The sequence below is a fragment of the Pleurodeles waltl genome, chromosome 5 (assembly GCF_031143425.1).
Source record: "Pleurodeles waltl isolate 20211129_DDA chromosome 5, aPleWal1.hap1.20221129, whole genome shotgun sequence".
In the NCBI taxonomy this organism is placed as follows: Eukaryota; Metazoa; Chordata; class Amphibia; order Caudata; family Salamandridae; genus Pleurodeles; species Pleurodeles waltl.
The window spans coordinates 120,092,476-120,107,606 of NC_090444.1; positions in this window are offsets into that span (position 1 = coordinate 120,092,476).

A 15,131-nucleotide genomic window follows, 5' to 3' on the forward strand; every position below is an offset into this window, starting at 1 on the left:
AAGATAGACGGTTTCGACTACAGACTTTAAAACAATATGTAATAAAGAAAGACCAACAAATCCAAGAGGACAATGACTCTCTAGTGGAGGAATTTTTACAAGACCACTTCCTCCTCCTTATGTCCCTCTTTCCCCCACGGCCCCCTTAATTCCCCTTGTCACTGACCAATCCGAAATTAACCAGGCAGTTGTTGACCCTAACCCACCCTCAACTACCACTCAGACTGCCACCCAACATAAACAAACTGAGAATGCAGATAGAAAAGGCCTTAGGTCAACATTAAATATGTCCAACAGGAAGTCCATAAGTCAGCAGGTAAAACAGTGGACAGAAAGTAAAGATATCCAAAAAGAGGAAATATTGGCAGCAGTTTCCCACTATTCCCTAACAGGAAAATTATATTTGTTTCAAGAACTATCGGGAATATTACTAAGTAACTGGGAAGTATTTGGGAATACGGAGCCACAGGAATTAAAAGTAATTTGGAGGGCATCCACTGAAGTGACTCTCCATGACAGACTTCCAAATCAATATGTACCATTGTCCATTTCCGTGACCTTTTTCTAAAAGAACGGTTGACAAAAATGCATCTCATGAGAGAGGCAAACCCCCCAGATGATAGGTCCTAGGGGTACTGGGACAGGCACTGACCCGGAGAGTAAAAATGCGGCAGGACATTTCCGTTTCCGGTGGATATATTCTCCCTGGAAAAGGTCTGACGTCCTCACGCTGAAAGCCTCTTTGCCTGATGTCCGAAAAAATCCCAGTTCATATTATGAGAAAGTTAGTGCAGCTTTAAATTCCTGTGTCATGACTCTGACTGATATTGATATGTTCTTTGGGCAGACTGCACCTGCTAATGTATGGCGTCAAGTTTGGAGACATGACCATACAGACGAATTTGGAGGTACTTGGGCTCAATTAGACTAAATAGATAGGGAAAGAAAACCGGGTCAGAAACCAACCCAGGCTATAGTGGACCTGCCTGAGAACATCATAAAATAAATGCAGACTATTGTCCCCCGCAGAAAGTTACACTGGGGCACCCTGACCGCCTGTAAACAAAAGAAAAATGAACCAGTAATGGATTTCTTCACTAGGTTTGAAGAAGTTTTTTATGACTTCAGGGGGGCAGGACACATCTACTGACATAGGACAACATTTGTTTGCAGACCAATTTGTGCAGAATCTGTTGCCAAAAATATCACAAAAACTTTAGTTAGCTGAAAGTACTTGGGCCACTTCTGACACAACAAAAATTCTAGATATGGCCCAATATTATGAAAATCAGGTTACTGATGAAGAAGACAGAAAGGATAATAAAACAAAAGATTTAAGGCAAAAGATCATGCAACACTAGTCCTATGGGCTGAATAGGAGTATGGGTAATGGTACCCTTAAGTACGACCCACCTTCTAGACTAATACAACACCCTCCCAAAAGCGACCCATTGGGGTCCAATCAATGCGCTTACTGTAAAAAAGAAGGGCATTAGCGATTTGAATGCCCCTTACTTCGCCAGCAAGGCAAAGGGCCAAGGGGGGGCATGACAAGGGGCAGTCCACCCTCACGACCCTTGCCCAGTGATAGACGTAATCATTTTGACGATACTGACATTGTAAAAAATTATTATACTGATGGCTTTAACGAGAACGACGCAACCGGCATATATTTCATCCAGGACAGCGTAGGACAAGAAGGGGGATCAGGTGCGATACCAGTTGACCAGTCAGGCCCATTTGTAACAGCAGAAATAATGGGAAAATTACAGCAGTTTTTGGTGGACACTGGGGCAACTCAGAGTGCTATTTCTCAGCAACTAATCCCTGGGAAATTCTTGTCTTGCCATAACAATTTATCTGTAGGGTTTGCTGGACAACCCATTCTTAGTCCTGTGTCTAAACCTTTGGATCTTACTGTTGGGCCCTTTTTTGTAAATACGTCATTCCTGTTAGCCACAAATTGTCCTGACAACTTGTTGGGTCTGGATCTACTGAAGTATTTTCACACCCGCATTTATTGTTCACCTGAAGGAATCTACATTAAGCTTGGGAAAATACCAACAACAAACAGTATGTTGTTAGGGAATTCCCACATGAATTATTATCAGTGCCGTCCACTGTATGGGTGACCGGAGACACCGACGTTGGCCTATTACCTATTAAACCAGTACATATTCAGGTTAAGGAAAATGCCATCCTTCTTCAAATTTCTCAATCACAAGAAGGCGAAATTGCTTTGGTTCAAATAATAGAAGACATGATACAAAAGGGGATAGTGGAAGAAGTCACAAGCAATGTCTGCAATAGTCCCATTTTACCAGTGATAGAACATTCTACAAATGGGGAAAATATGAATAAAGTTTATCGATTGGTCATGAATTTATGTGAAATAAACAAAATTGTTGCTCCCCAGTTTCCAGTCGTCCCTGACATCACAACGTTGTTAACCATGATTTCACCTACTGCCACTGCATTCTCTGTAACAGATCTAAAAAAATGTGTTCTTCTCCATTCCCATTGCACAGGATAGTAAACATCTTTTCAGTTTTGCCATTAGAGGGTGCTCTTTCGGTTTTGCCATGTGCTCCTCAAGGGTACACCGAAAGTCCCAGTTTATATAGCCAGGCCCTTAAAAGACAACTGGACAGTCTCACGTTGCCCAAAGGTGCAACACTCATACAGTATGTTGACGATATCCTCATGGCAGCAGATGACACCGAAATATGTCGCTCTGCAACAATAGCCTTGCTTCATCATTTGGCACAAACAGGACATAAAGTATCCAAAGATAAATTACAATTCTGTCGACCAAAGGTTACCTATTTAGGTCATCTCTTGTCGAAGGAGGGACGGACACTAACCCAGGACAGGATAACAACTATTATACCATACACCCATTCCACGCACACAAAAGGAGGTCAGGGCCTTAATTGGCTTAACATCCTACTGTCTTCAATGGATCCCATATTTTTCCCTTATTATCAAGCCTCTTCTTGCCCTCACCACCAAGGACACCCCTTCCCCATTGCCCTGGTTCCCTGAATGCCAAAGTGCCTATCAATAACTCTGAGTGGCACTTTGCTCTGCCTCCGTATTTGGTACAACAAATTACAAGAAGCCCTTCTCCCCCTATGTACACAAAGGAAATGGCTGTGCACTGTCAGTTTTAACACAATCACATGGAAATAAATAACGTCCCTGCGCATACTTCTCAGCAGTACTAAATCCTGTAGCCAGAGCACTTCCTGGCTGCCTCAGAGCTGTAGCGGCCACAGCAATATTGATTAGACAATCAGAAGAAATGGTATTGGGAAAAAGAATGATGGTTTTTGTCCCACATTCAGATGATGTCCTGTTAAATCATACTAAAACAAAATACTTGACCAGTGCACAACTCACTGGTTATGAACTGACATTATTTGCACCACATATCACCCTAAAACGTTGTTTGACATTGAATCCGGCCACCCTATTACTACTACTGTCCTTACAGCCGAGAGATATGCACGATTGCATCTTCACCACCGAGGAACAGACGAAGGGTAGAATGGATTTAATGACACCCCTTTGCCTGACCCGCAGTGGTGAATTATATGAGGATGGATCTTATTTCAAGCTACCAGATGGAACCACAGCAGCAGCCTTTGCCATAACAACATTACACACAATTGTAGAGACAGCTCGTATACCTTATAAATCTGCACAAGCAGCAGAACTTATTGCACTCGTAAGGGCCTGTAAGTTCAGTTCAGGACTAACCGTAAACATCTACACAGACAGTCAGTATGCGTTTGGAGTGGCACACAATTTTGGGCAGTTATGGCAAGAACAAGGGTTTATGACATCACATGGCGCCAAAATACAACAAGGAGACCTAGTTCAGAAGTTATTGACAGCACTCACCCTGCCAAAATGTGTAGCCATCATCAAATGTAGTGCACATCAGAAAATAGTAGATGATGTAGGTCGGGGAAATGCTTTCTCCGACAGCATAACAAAAGAAACAGCACACAGCCAACATCAGAAAATGTACTTGTTGTACTCACAAGCAGAAAGATGGGACAATGTGAATGCAGAGGTGAAAGAGATACAGGGAATGGCCACATTACAAGAAAAAAAGGAATGGGAAAGGACAGGATTTTGGACAGTGAAGGATGTTGGAGGAAAGCACCAGATGGGGACAGGTGGAAATTACCCAGTGCATACGTATTGCCATTTGTCACCATAGCACATGGTCCGACCCACATTAACGCCAAAAGCACTGCCACTTTACTAGAATAAGTGTGGGAACACCCAGACATCAAAAAGACACCAGAACATCTGGTCAAACACTGCATGGTCTGCTTACAACACAACCCTGGGAAAGGTACAGTCACGCCAAAAGGAGGGTTTTCCCCACCTGGTACCCCTTTTGAAGTCCTACAGATGGATTTGATTGAACTTGAAAGATGCAACAATTTGAAATATGCACTAGTAATTGTATGTGCCTTCAGTAAATGGGTTGAGGCCTACCCCACTAAAGATAACACCGCACTCACTACAGACAAAATACTCCTGAAGGAACATTTTCCAAGGTTTGGGATTTGTAGAGTTTTATGGAGTGACAATGGGCCTCATTTTATTGGACATGTCACTAAGGGTATAATTACCGGGTTGGACCAGAAGTTCCATGCTGCCAATCATTCACAAGCTGCAGGTTTAGTGGAAAGGTACAATGAGACACTTAAATTGAAACTGGAAAAAGTACAGGCATCCACAGGACTCAGTTGGCCAGACGCCTTACCTCTAGCCCTCATGTCCAATCGCGCAGTGGCCTACAGTATAACTGGTCTCACCCCCTATGAAATAGTATTTGGAAGACCAATGAATGTTTGGGGCCCACCACGTCCAAAAAGAATAAAATAACTTTAATATTCTGTGCTCTTTTATTACATGAAAGAACTAACCTATAACTTATCCTTGATTCATCAACAGGTCTGTGACTCACTGCCAGACAATTCCAAGGGTCCTGGCCATGTTCTACAAACAGACGACTGGGTACTCACCAAGAATTTCCAACAAATAAATAATTTGGAACCCCGCTGGAAGGGACCTGAACAGGTTCTATTTGCAAACCCGCACGGCAGTCCAGGTGATGAACAGACGAAACTGGGTACATGGGTCTCACTGCAAAAAGGTGCCTGCAACATTGATCCAAAGTGAAGGACTCACGGATGCACAAGGCATCGGAAGCAAGAACGGATCTATACTACTACTCACCCCAAGAACTGCTGTTTGCGGACCACACGGAGATTGGCAAAAGCCGATACAACCTGCAGCCACGCAAGGGGATTTAATTGGTGAAGAGGGAATCCGGCGAGTCTGGACCAGTTAGAGGACCTATTTTGCAGAAGGCATTCTATTGCGGAGACGGCAGGACTAGGTTCTGGTGCCGTTTGTGACAGTTGTCTCTTGAATCCGTGAAAAAACCACTTGGCTCCTGTTATCCTTATCAAATGCAGCCCGCGAACACTCACTGAATCGAATGGAAAGAATGAAAGGATATCATGTGCAAAGAGGTACCCAGGATGTCACCATGCACATAAAAAAACTATGGCCAGGATTGAAAATTGAGTGTGAAACAATATCTATCTGGCCACGACCAACACTAAGGAGCTTCGTAGCAGCACACTGCCTGGGACCACAGCTCAGGTTTCCTGCTTTCTCACCAATAGGCTTCTACACTGGACACAAACTGCAACCTTGAGGCAAGCTGTGTACGACAGTCCTGAAGGCATTGGGAAACAATTTGACTGATGACATCAACAAGTAAAAATTTACCTATGGAAATTACCCTTTCACATTCCGCCAAGTGGACCCCGACTAGAATATACATTCATATCACCATAGTTGTCCCGGAACACCCTGTCCCTCCTGTACTTTTTTCCTCATGACCTCGATCTCCTCTCAAAAGAGCCATCGTCTGTTTCTGTGACAATTTATTTTTATCAACTTAGTCACTAGCCCAACAACTCACGGGCACAGACTGCAAATTTTGAGGTTCCGCCTGTACCAGTTACACTTCACATTTATTGGTGGGGAAGTTATGGACGCTTAACTAACTAAGAAGCGAAAAGGCTTGAATGAGAATGGAACTTCAACCTTTTGGACGGCAACCCTCAGTAGACACAGAACGGCTTGCGCCTGGATGTCCTGCCCGTACACCATGGACTTTAAAAAACAAATGAATGTGCATAATTGTGTTGTTGATAATAGTTGCAGCAATATTTGGGTTATCATGGTTGTACACACTTTAGTACAGCCCACCCTGACCTCAATGAAGCACTATTATTTCACACTCCCTCCTCATGTTGTAACCCACCGAAAATTATATTTAAATAACACATTTATACAGATGTTATACCATGCCCACAGGGCCACCAATGTTTCCAATTATTGGATCTGTGGAACTTTGCCTGCACACCAGGAAAGAGTGGGTACCCCCCTCAAACCCCTCCCATTTTCCCATAACGGCTCCTGTCAGGACTGGTTTGCGCTCATATGGGCAGCGTACATTAATAATATCTCCACTTTTGATGCAGGGGGTCTCAACAAACAGTTAAATTCTGTATGTTATCCAGATGATGACGTTGTTCCACAGGCAAAGAGGTTGTAATGGCAGGAGGGAGAATATGCTGCAGGCAACTTCTCCAATAAGGTAAGTTTCCTCCAAAACCCGAACAAAATTGGACAAAGGATTCCTGGTAATAACAGTAACCAATACACGAGCACCCTTATGGTTTCGCCAGGCGGGACAGGTATCTGTGGGTGTTAACCACTATAACAAAGTGTTGAACATGACTGGTCCCAACAATAGTAGTTTCTTGGCCTCCCGTAGTACATATTTTATTTGTGGTACTAGGGGGTACTATTTATTACCACACGGCTGGTCTGGAACATGTTGCATATCTTTCCTTCTCACACATGTTTTTCTTTCTCCGTCAACGCACCATTGAACGCATCAACTACCACAGGGCCTACCCCAGGTTAAGACGCGTAGATCAGTGTCATATTATGTCCCCCACCTACTCTGAGGCGATTATTGTGTCGAAAGAGTAACAGAAGGAATAGGCGAACCATTGACACCTCACTAATGGATCAGATTGAAACAACATTGGAACAATACACTGATTTTAACAGGGGTTTCTTTTTTTATATCGGCCCAGTTCAAAATAGCAAACTTATATGACGATTGACTAGGGTGGTTGAAGCTGTCGTTAACCAAACAATAGCGGCCCTTGGTAACATCACTGAGAAAGTACAGGCTACATGCCTAGTTGCATTACAAGACCAGGTGGTGTTAGCCATCATTCTGGCTGACCACGGAGGGGCGTGTCGCATCATCGGAACCAGTTGCTGCGTTTATATCCCAGACAATGCCAAGTGTTTATAACGCTATTGAGAAATTGCACAAAATATCTTCCGAAATACATCAAACACCAGGGACATGGGCCTGGTCTGGTTGGTTTTGGAGCCTTCTGACTTCCTGGGGTTGGAAACTCTTGATAATAGCAATCTGTATAGCTGTGGCTATACTGGGATGTTGCATCTGCATACAATGCATGCCCATGATCTGCTCCCTCTGTGCGACCGCTTGTACATCGTGCATTCCAAAAAAAAGGTAAACCCTCACCAAACAAATAGGGAAGTGAGGAAATAGGGGAGTTGATGAATATAGACATAGGCAGCCTATATGATAATACGCAGCTCTAGGAACCTATTGAACTTGATTATACTTGCATGCTTTCTCGCGCTCAGTCTTCCCATAGGACAATTTAGCCTAGCTGAAGAAAATGTATTTTGCACAGGCTAAAAAGGAGGGACTGTTGAACGGTAAAAAATGTGTCATGTTAAGCTAACCTATGCTGTCATCCATTTTATTTGTATAACACCATTTTGTGACATTTTCACTCTGATTTCTTAAGTTGTTGTTATGGTGTTTCATCCTCGGCAGGTGTTTCTTTGACCCACAGTTGAATGTTCATTATTTTCTGATGTTCTTAACCACCAACTGCCAACACCTTTAAAATATGTCTTCTCGGTATGAGAACTGTGTGGGTGGGGGAATCTCATGTTAAAAGCTTCTGCATAAGGGCAAGGTGAGGAATTTCCACTGTCTGATTCATGTTGCCTAAAGGCGCTGAGTAAAATGTATAAAAAGACTGTGCCAAATTGTGTCTGTGGCAGTTCCCTCTCAGACACTCACACCCTTAGTGTCTGTATGACAGAGCCCTGCTCATGAGTGTAATAAACTTCTTTTTTTTACTACACTCCAGTGTCGATCCTCATTTAAGAGAACCCATGGACCAAGTGTGTCCCTGCACCAGTGGGACCCCCCCCAAAAAAATCCCACTTCCACAGGGGTCAGGGTGAGGGGGTGAGATGGCATACAGGTATGGGGTGGTGGTGGGTTGCTAATGGTGACTCACCAGTGTCCAGTCCTCAGGCTACTCCAGTGAGGCCCTCAGGATACAATATTGCCAAGACTTGCTCCTCCCATGCTGTCATCTGTGTGGGTGGAGGTGGTGGTCCATCGCCAGTCCTCCTGAAGGCGAGCTGGTGCCTTGCTGCAATGGAATGCACCTTCCCCCATAGGTCGTTCCACCTCTTCTGAATGTCGTCCCTTGTGTGTGGAAGTTGTCCCACGGCGTTCACCCTGTCCATGATCCTCTGCCATAGCGCCATCTCCCTGGCAATGGTGATCTGTTGTACCTGTGCTCCAACCAGCTGTGGCTCTACCCTGACTATTTCCTCCACCATGACCCGCAACCCCTCATTAGTGAAACCAGGGGTGCCTTTGTGGGGACATGGGTATGGTGTAGTGTGTGTGATGTGTTGAGTAATGTGGTGGGGTGTGTGGTGCATGATGGATGAATGGGTAGTTGTGGTGTGTATGTGTGAAGTTGTCTCTGGGATTGGTGTGGCAAGGTGTAGCGGTCTTCTTGTGTTTGCAAAGGTTTGTGGATGATGTCGGGGTGTGTTTTATGGTGCTGTTGGTGAGAGTATTTGTGTCAGGTGTGTTTTTTTTTGTTCAGCCCAGTGTTGCTTTGTTTTGTTTTTGTGCAGCCATTTCCGCCAATGGTTTACCGCCCTTGAATGTCCACTGTGGTGATTCGTGGGTCATTACTTGGAGGGCATTGTTTTGGTGGGGTAACGGTATGGGTGGTAGTTCTGACAGTTTATCGTGTTAGTTGGGTCTGGCGGATTTATTGTTGTGGCCGGTTTCTGTTGGTTTGGTGTGTGTATGTCATTATCTGGCAGACGGATGTTTGCCTCCACGGCAGTACGTTGGCTGTCACCGCAGCGGTATTCGGAATTTACTGCCAATTTCATAATGAGGGCCTTTGTCTGAGGAAACTAGGTCCTAACTATCACTACCTACTGGTGACCGAAAGTTGGTGAACTCCCGAGTGTCGGAGCCTTCTTTGGAGATTGGCGAGCGTGCAGCCTGTTAGGATAATATGTGTATATATATATATATGTATATTTATTTCCTAGTGGCAGTCGCCTCTAGGTATTTATAGTTATGACCTAGTTTTTGTATAAAAAGCAGTTTTTACTTGCCTATATCTTTGGCGCCACATGACAATTCTTCATGAAACTTTCCCCAAAAATTGCCAGTGCCGTCAAGTTTTGGGGTGATTTGTCTGGGGGAGGGGCGTGAAAAAGGGTGGTCCCAAAACACATTTTCCCTATTTATTTTTCCATAGGGATTTTGAACAGCAGTAGCACAAAAACTACTGGACGGAATTGGTCCAGAAAGTGGCCTTTTTTGTTTTGGTGTAATTCCATTCAGTAGTTTTTGAGAAATTAAGGAGAAAACAAATTTGTATTTCTGATGGATACAACTACCTATGGATTCCTCACATTTTGAATTCTCCCAATGCGCTAGTATTCAACGGAAATGTCTTTCTAGCTCTCCACGTCGACGAGGACATGATAATAGCATGGCTCTGCACACGACTCCATCTCACATCATCGGAGCCATAAGAAGTCCTTACTGGCGTGCTGATGTCAGTTCTCTTTTTTCCACCCCTGCAACACTAAGGGTTTTTCTACCTCTCCATTGTGTCACAACAGTATTGAGAGAAATATTTTTACTGCTACAGTGTCTCCGCCTAGGAAACCTGGCTTTAAGCCTGGTAGGGGTCATATGTCGTTGAATGACCCGCATGAGAACTGTCTCTGAAGTTTAAGTATGCTCCACAACGTTGAAGGTTGCTGTCTTGTCAGAGCATGAATCCGAAAGCTCTTAAAGAAAGAGAGGCAAAGCTCTTTCTCTCAAAAGCTAAGAAAGAGAATAGAGGACGACGCAGATCCAGACCCCAGGAGGACACTTCGCCGCATAGATCTTTGAACTCACACAAGATGCGACGTTGTCATGGGTCAAGGCATAGTTTGTCCCGAGACGACAGCCCTCGGTTGGTTTCTGATTTTGAGATCACAGCGTTGCACGGCTTGGGAAGTCAGTCCTACTATAGCTCCCCAACCGAAGTCACCTAATGCATCTCTAGCGCCGTCTTTAGTGGAGATTTTGGCGTCGCCTTCGAGTCCTGTGGCTCAATTGTCTTCTGCATCAACTCAAGGTCAGGAGTTGGAAGATCAGGTGTCGGATCAAGTCCAACCTTCAAAAAACAAACAACAGTATCCAGCCTTCCTGACTTCGGGAGCAGATCCGTCTATGTTCTTAAATGCTATGTTCAATATTTTTCATAGAGCAATGGTCTCCTCTGGTGCCCCTGTTGTTCCCACGGGTCCTTTGCCTTTTACCCTTGGGATGCTGGCGCCGTATAAGCAGACTCCATTCATGCCTTTTCTGCCTTCAACTCCAAATGAATGGTCGGTGCTGAAGAAGACACCACTTCCATCGGAGATGATGGCACCGGAGGCGCCAATTCCAGTGTCAGATAGACCTCGACAGACGTCTGCTCAGTCTACTTCGGCAAGAGCAAGGATCCGGTGCTACCTCCGGCTTCGCCTTTGCCATTGCAGGCTTCATCGACATCTGTAAATTCTTTATCGACGCTGCGCTTGGAATCCAGGCTGAAATGAAGGAGGGAAGCTTTGAGACTGCTAGAGGAATAGCAGTATTTGGAGGAACAGCAGCAGCTGGAGGAAAGAGAGATACTAGGGCCTTCCGATGATTATCAAGGATTTCACACAGCAAGTGGACTTGATACATCCCCTTAGTGGGAATTGCTTTCCCCTAGAGATATGCTTTCTTCAGATGTTACTTCATACCATGGGGTAATTAGAAAGGCAGCAGAACTTTTGAACTTGTCTCTGCCTGCTTCAGAGTTAAAAACTAATATTTTGACCGAGGTTCTGCATTCTTCTACCTCGTCATCAGAGTCCCTTCTTCCTTTTAATGAGGCATTGATGGAGCCAATATTGGAGATATGGAAGAAGCCTCTTACGACTCCTGAAGTTTCAAAATCCATAGCTAAGAGGTACAGAGTTACGCCCGGTGACCACTGTTCTTGAGTCAGCATCCAACTCCTGAAAGCTTGGTGGTGCAAGCTTCTTGCTTGTCAAGATCAGCTCCAGGATTGTTTCCTACAACTCTTGCCGGCAGAGAATTTAAGCATTTGGAGCAATCAGCAAAAAATACCTTTTCTTTAGAAAGCATGGCACTGAAGTCACTCAATGCAGCTTGTGTGGTTGGAAGGTACATTTATGTGTTGATGGATTCAGCAAAGGAAGTCATCCCTAAATTGCTGCAAGATGTGCAGGGGCATTTTGCGGAACATTTGCAAGATAGTCAGGTGGCAGCGAAGCAGGTGATACAATCAGGCGTGGATACTGCAGACTCTGTTGCTAGAGCCATGGAGATTTCAATTGCGACAAGAAGGCATGCATGGCTCAGAGGATTGGGGTTTCCCCCGACCTACAATCTACAATAATGGACCTTCCACTTGATGGATCTAGACTTTTTGGTGCCAAGGCTGATTTGGCCCTAAAAAGATTTAAGGACAGTAGGCCACTGCTAAATCTTTGGGCCTTCAGAATTTATCCACAACCTACAAACTATTCCGTAGGTTCAGGGGGTTTGGCCGTGGCTCTTCTTTTCGAGGGAGGCAGCAGTTCCAAGTTCAACAGCCTACCAACCCCCTCTACAGATCTTACAGATGTCGTGGAAGGCTTAGATCGCATGGTGCCGCCCAGCAGCTTTCCTCCTCCTCTTCTCTTCCGTTGGGAACCTGTCAGGGAAGCAGCCCTAGTTCTTTCCCCTTTGACCAGCATGTGTTGCCCGTAGGGGGAAGGATTATTCATTTTCCTTAAGAGTGGGAGTTAAGAACATCAGACTAGAGGGTGCTGAGTATTGTAGGAAATGGATATGTCCTTTCCTTTTCAGGAGTTTTCCCTTCCCAACATTCTTTTTGCTCAGAACAGCATCTTCCGCTACTTCAACAGAAGGTGTAAAATATTCTGTTAAAGGGCGCAGTAGCGTTGGTTCCAGAGGAGGAAAAGGGTCGGGGATATTGTTCAAGGTATTCCCTTATTCCCAAGAAAGATGTCATTTGAGGCCTATTCTGGACCTGAGGATTTTGAATGGGTTCCCCAAGCAGGAGAAGTTCAAAATGCTGGCCCTGGCTCAGGTGCTTCTAGCACTGAACAAGGGATATTGGATGGTTTCTATTGACTTGCAGGATGCGTATTTTTACATCCCCATTCTGAAGTCGCACAGGAAGTATCTTGTTTCATGGTAGGGTCGCAGCACTACCCGTTTTTGGTCCTTCTATTTGGTCTTACTTCAGCACCTCTAGTCTCCACAGAGATGATGGCAGTGGTTGCAGTGCATCTCAGAAGTAAGGGAATATCGGTATCCCCTTACCTGGATGAATGGCTGATCAAAGCCAAGTCCCCAGAGTTAGTGTTGCACCATTTAATGGTGACAACCCAGTTGTTGCTCAACCTAAAAATCTCACCTGGAGCCCTCTCAGCACCTCCTGTTCATAGAGGCAGTACTGGACACAACATTGAATCATGTCTACCCTCCCAGTCAGAGAATTCAGGACATTCAGGCTATGATTCCAATGTTTCAAAATGGAGCGGTTGTTCCAGTCCTAAAGGTCCTATGCTTCCTCTGTCTGTTTGCTTCCTGCATTCTGTTGGTCACTCATGCATGTTGGCACATGAGGGCTCTGCAGTGGTGCCTCCGCAAGCAGTGGTTTCAACAAAAAGGGGATCTCGAGGAGTCAATAACAATCTCCAGAGTCGCTGCAGCGGATCTTCGATGGTGGAGTGTGGAAGGCAACCTGTCTCTAGAGAGGCCATTTTGTCTTCCGCCTCCGGTGACCACAGTTGTAAAGGATGCTTCTACTCTATGGTGGGGAGCACATCTGCGGGATCTGGAAATCAAAGGCCTTTAGTCTCCAGTAGAACAGATGTTTCACATCAATCTGAAGGCTTTCCTCCCATCCATTCGCGGTCAGTCAGTGCAAGCCTTGACAGACAACACAACCGCGATGTGGTACATCAACAAACAGGAAGGACTAGGTTGTACCTTCTCTGCAAAGAGGCTCTGCGGCTCAGGACCATCGGATTTGCGTAGTATCAAATCATTTGGCCGTAGCTCTCAACGTACGTGCGGATGGTCTCAGTCAGCACTTTTCAGACGATCATGAGTGGCGTCTCCACCAGGAGATAGTTCTTCACATCTTCCAGTTGTGGGGGATGCCTCAGATAGACATGTTTGCCACTCACGAGAATGCGCTCTGCCCGTCGTTCTGCAGTCTCCAGTATACGATCCAGGAGCATTGGGGGACTCATTTCAGCTGAGCTGGAGCAATCGGCTGTTTTCAGCGTTTCCTCCCATACCCTTATTCCTCAAGTTCTGAGGAAGATTTGCCAAGACCGGGCCCAAGTCATATTAATAGCCCCGGATTGCCCAAGAAGGGTTTGGTACACAGATCTTCTTCAACTCTCACTGTGCCCTTCGCTCCGTCTCCCTCCCAGGGCAGACCTCCTCTCACAGTCGCAGGGGCAGGTTTTACACCCCCATCTCCAGAGCCTGCACCATTATGCCTGGAGATTGAACGGGGCAATCTGAGTTCTTTTTCTCTCTCCCCTGAAGTTGTGGATATTATGTTACCAGCTAGGTGACACTCCACCAAGAATGTCTATGCTGGTACATGGGCAAAGTTTGTTAGTTGGTGTGAGGAGAGACACATTGATCCTTTAATAGCCCATTTGTCAAATGTGTTACAGTTTGCTCTTTCCTTAGTGCAGCAAGGTTGCACAGTTGCGACAGTGAAAGGTTACTTATCTGCACTGTCAGCTTTAATTTGTTTACCAACCATCTTTGTTTAAGTCCCCTATAGTATTAAGATTTCTTAAGGGGTTGACTAATTGCTCCCACTCCATTGATAATGCCTCAGTAGGATTTAAATTTACTCGTAACTTTTTTGATGGGTTCACGATTTGAACCGATGCATAGCTGCACGTTGAGGCTCCTGACATTTAAAACTGTTTTTCTAATAGCTATCACATCAACTAGGTGTGTTAGCGAGCTTCGGGCTCTTAGCGTTAAACCCCCTTATACTACCTTCCATGCTAATAAGGTGGTTTTGAGAACCAGGGTGGCTTTTCTACCTAAGGTAGTAACACCTTTCCATTTAGGATAATCTGTCACCCTTCCGTCCTTTTACCCTCCTCCCCATCCATCGAAGGAGGAGGAAAGGCTGCATCGTTTGGATCCAAACAGGGCCCTGAGCTTCTATGTAGAAAGGATGAAGGACTTCAGATCTGATGATCAGCTCTTCATTGGCTATGTGGGCAAGATGAAGGTAAAAGCCATCCACAAGAGATCTCTGTCAAGGTGGATCATTCTTTGCATAAAGATATGTTATTCGCTGGCAAAAAAAGGATCCTCCTGAGGGCATTAGAGCCAAGTCTGCCACTTCTGCTTTGGCTACTGGTGTGCCTGTTGTTGATATTTGTAAGGCGGCAACTTGGGCTTCCCTCCACACTTTTGCAAAACATTATTGTTTAGACTCGGAAGTGAGGAGGGATGGTCATTTTTCCCATTCTGTGTTACATGACTTCTTCTGGTTTAACCAGTCAGACACCCACCTCCGAGTGCAGGA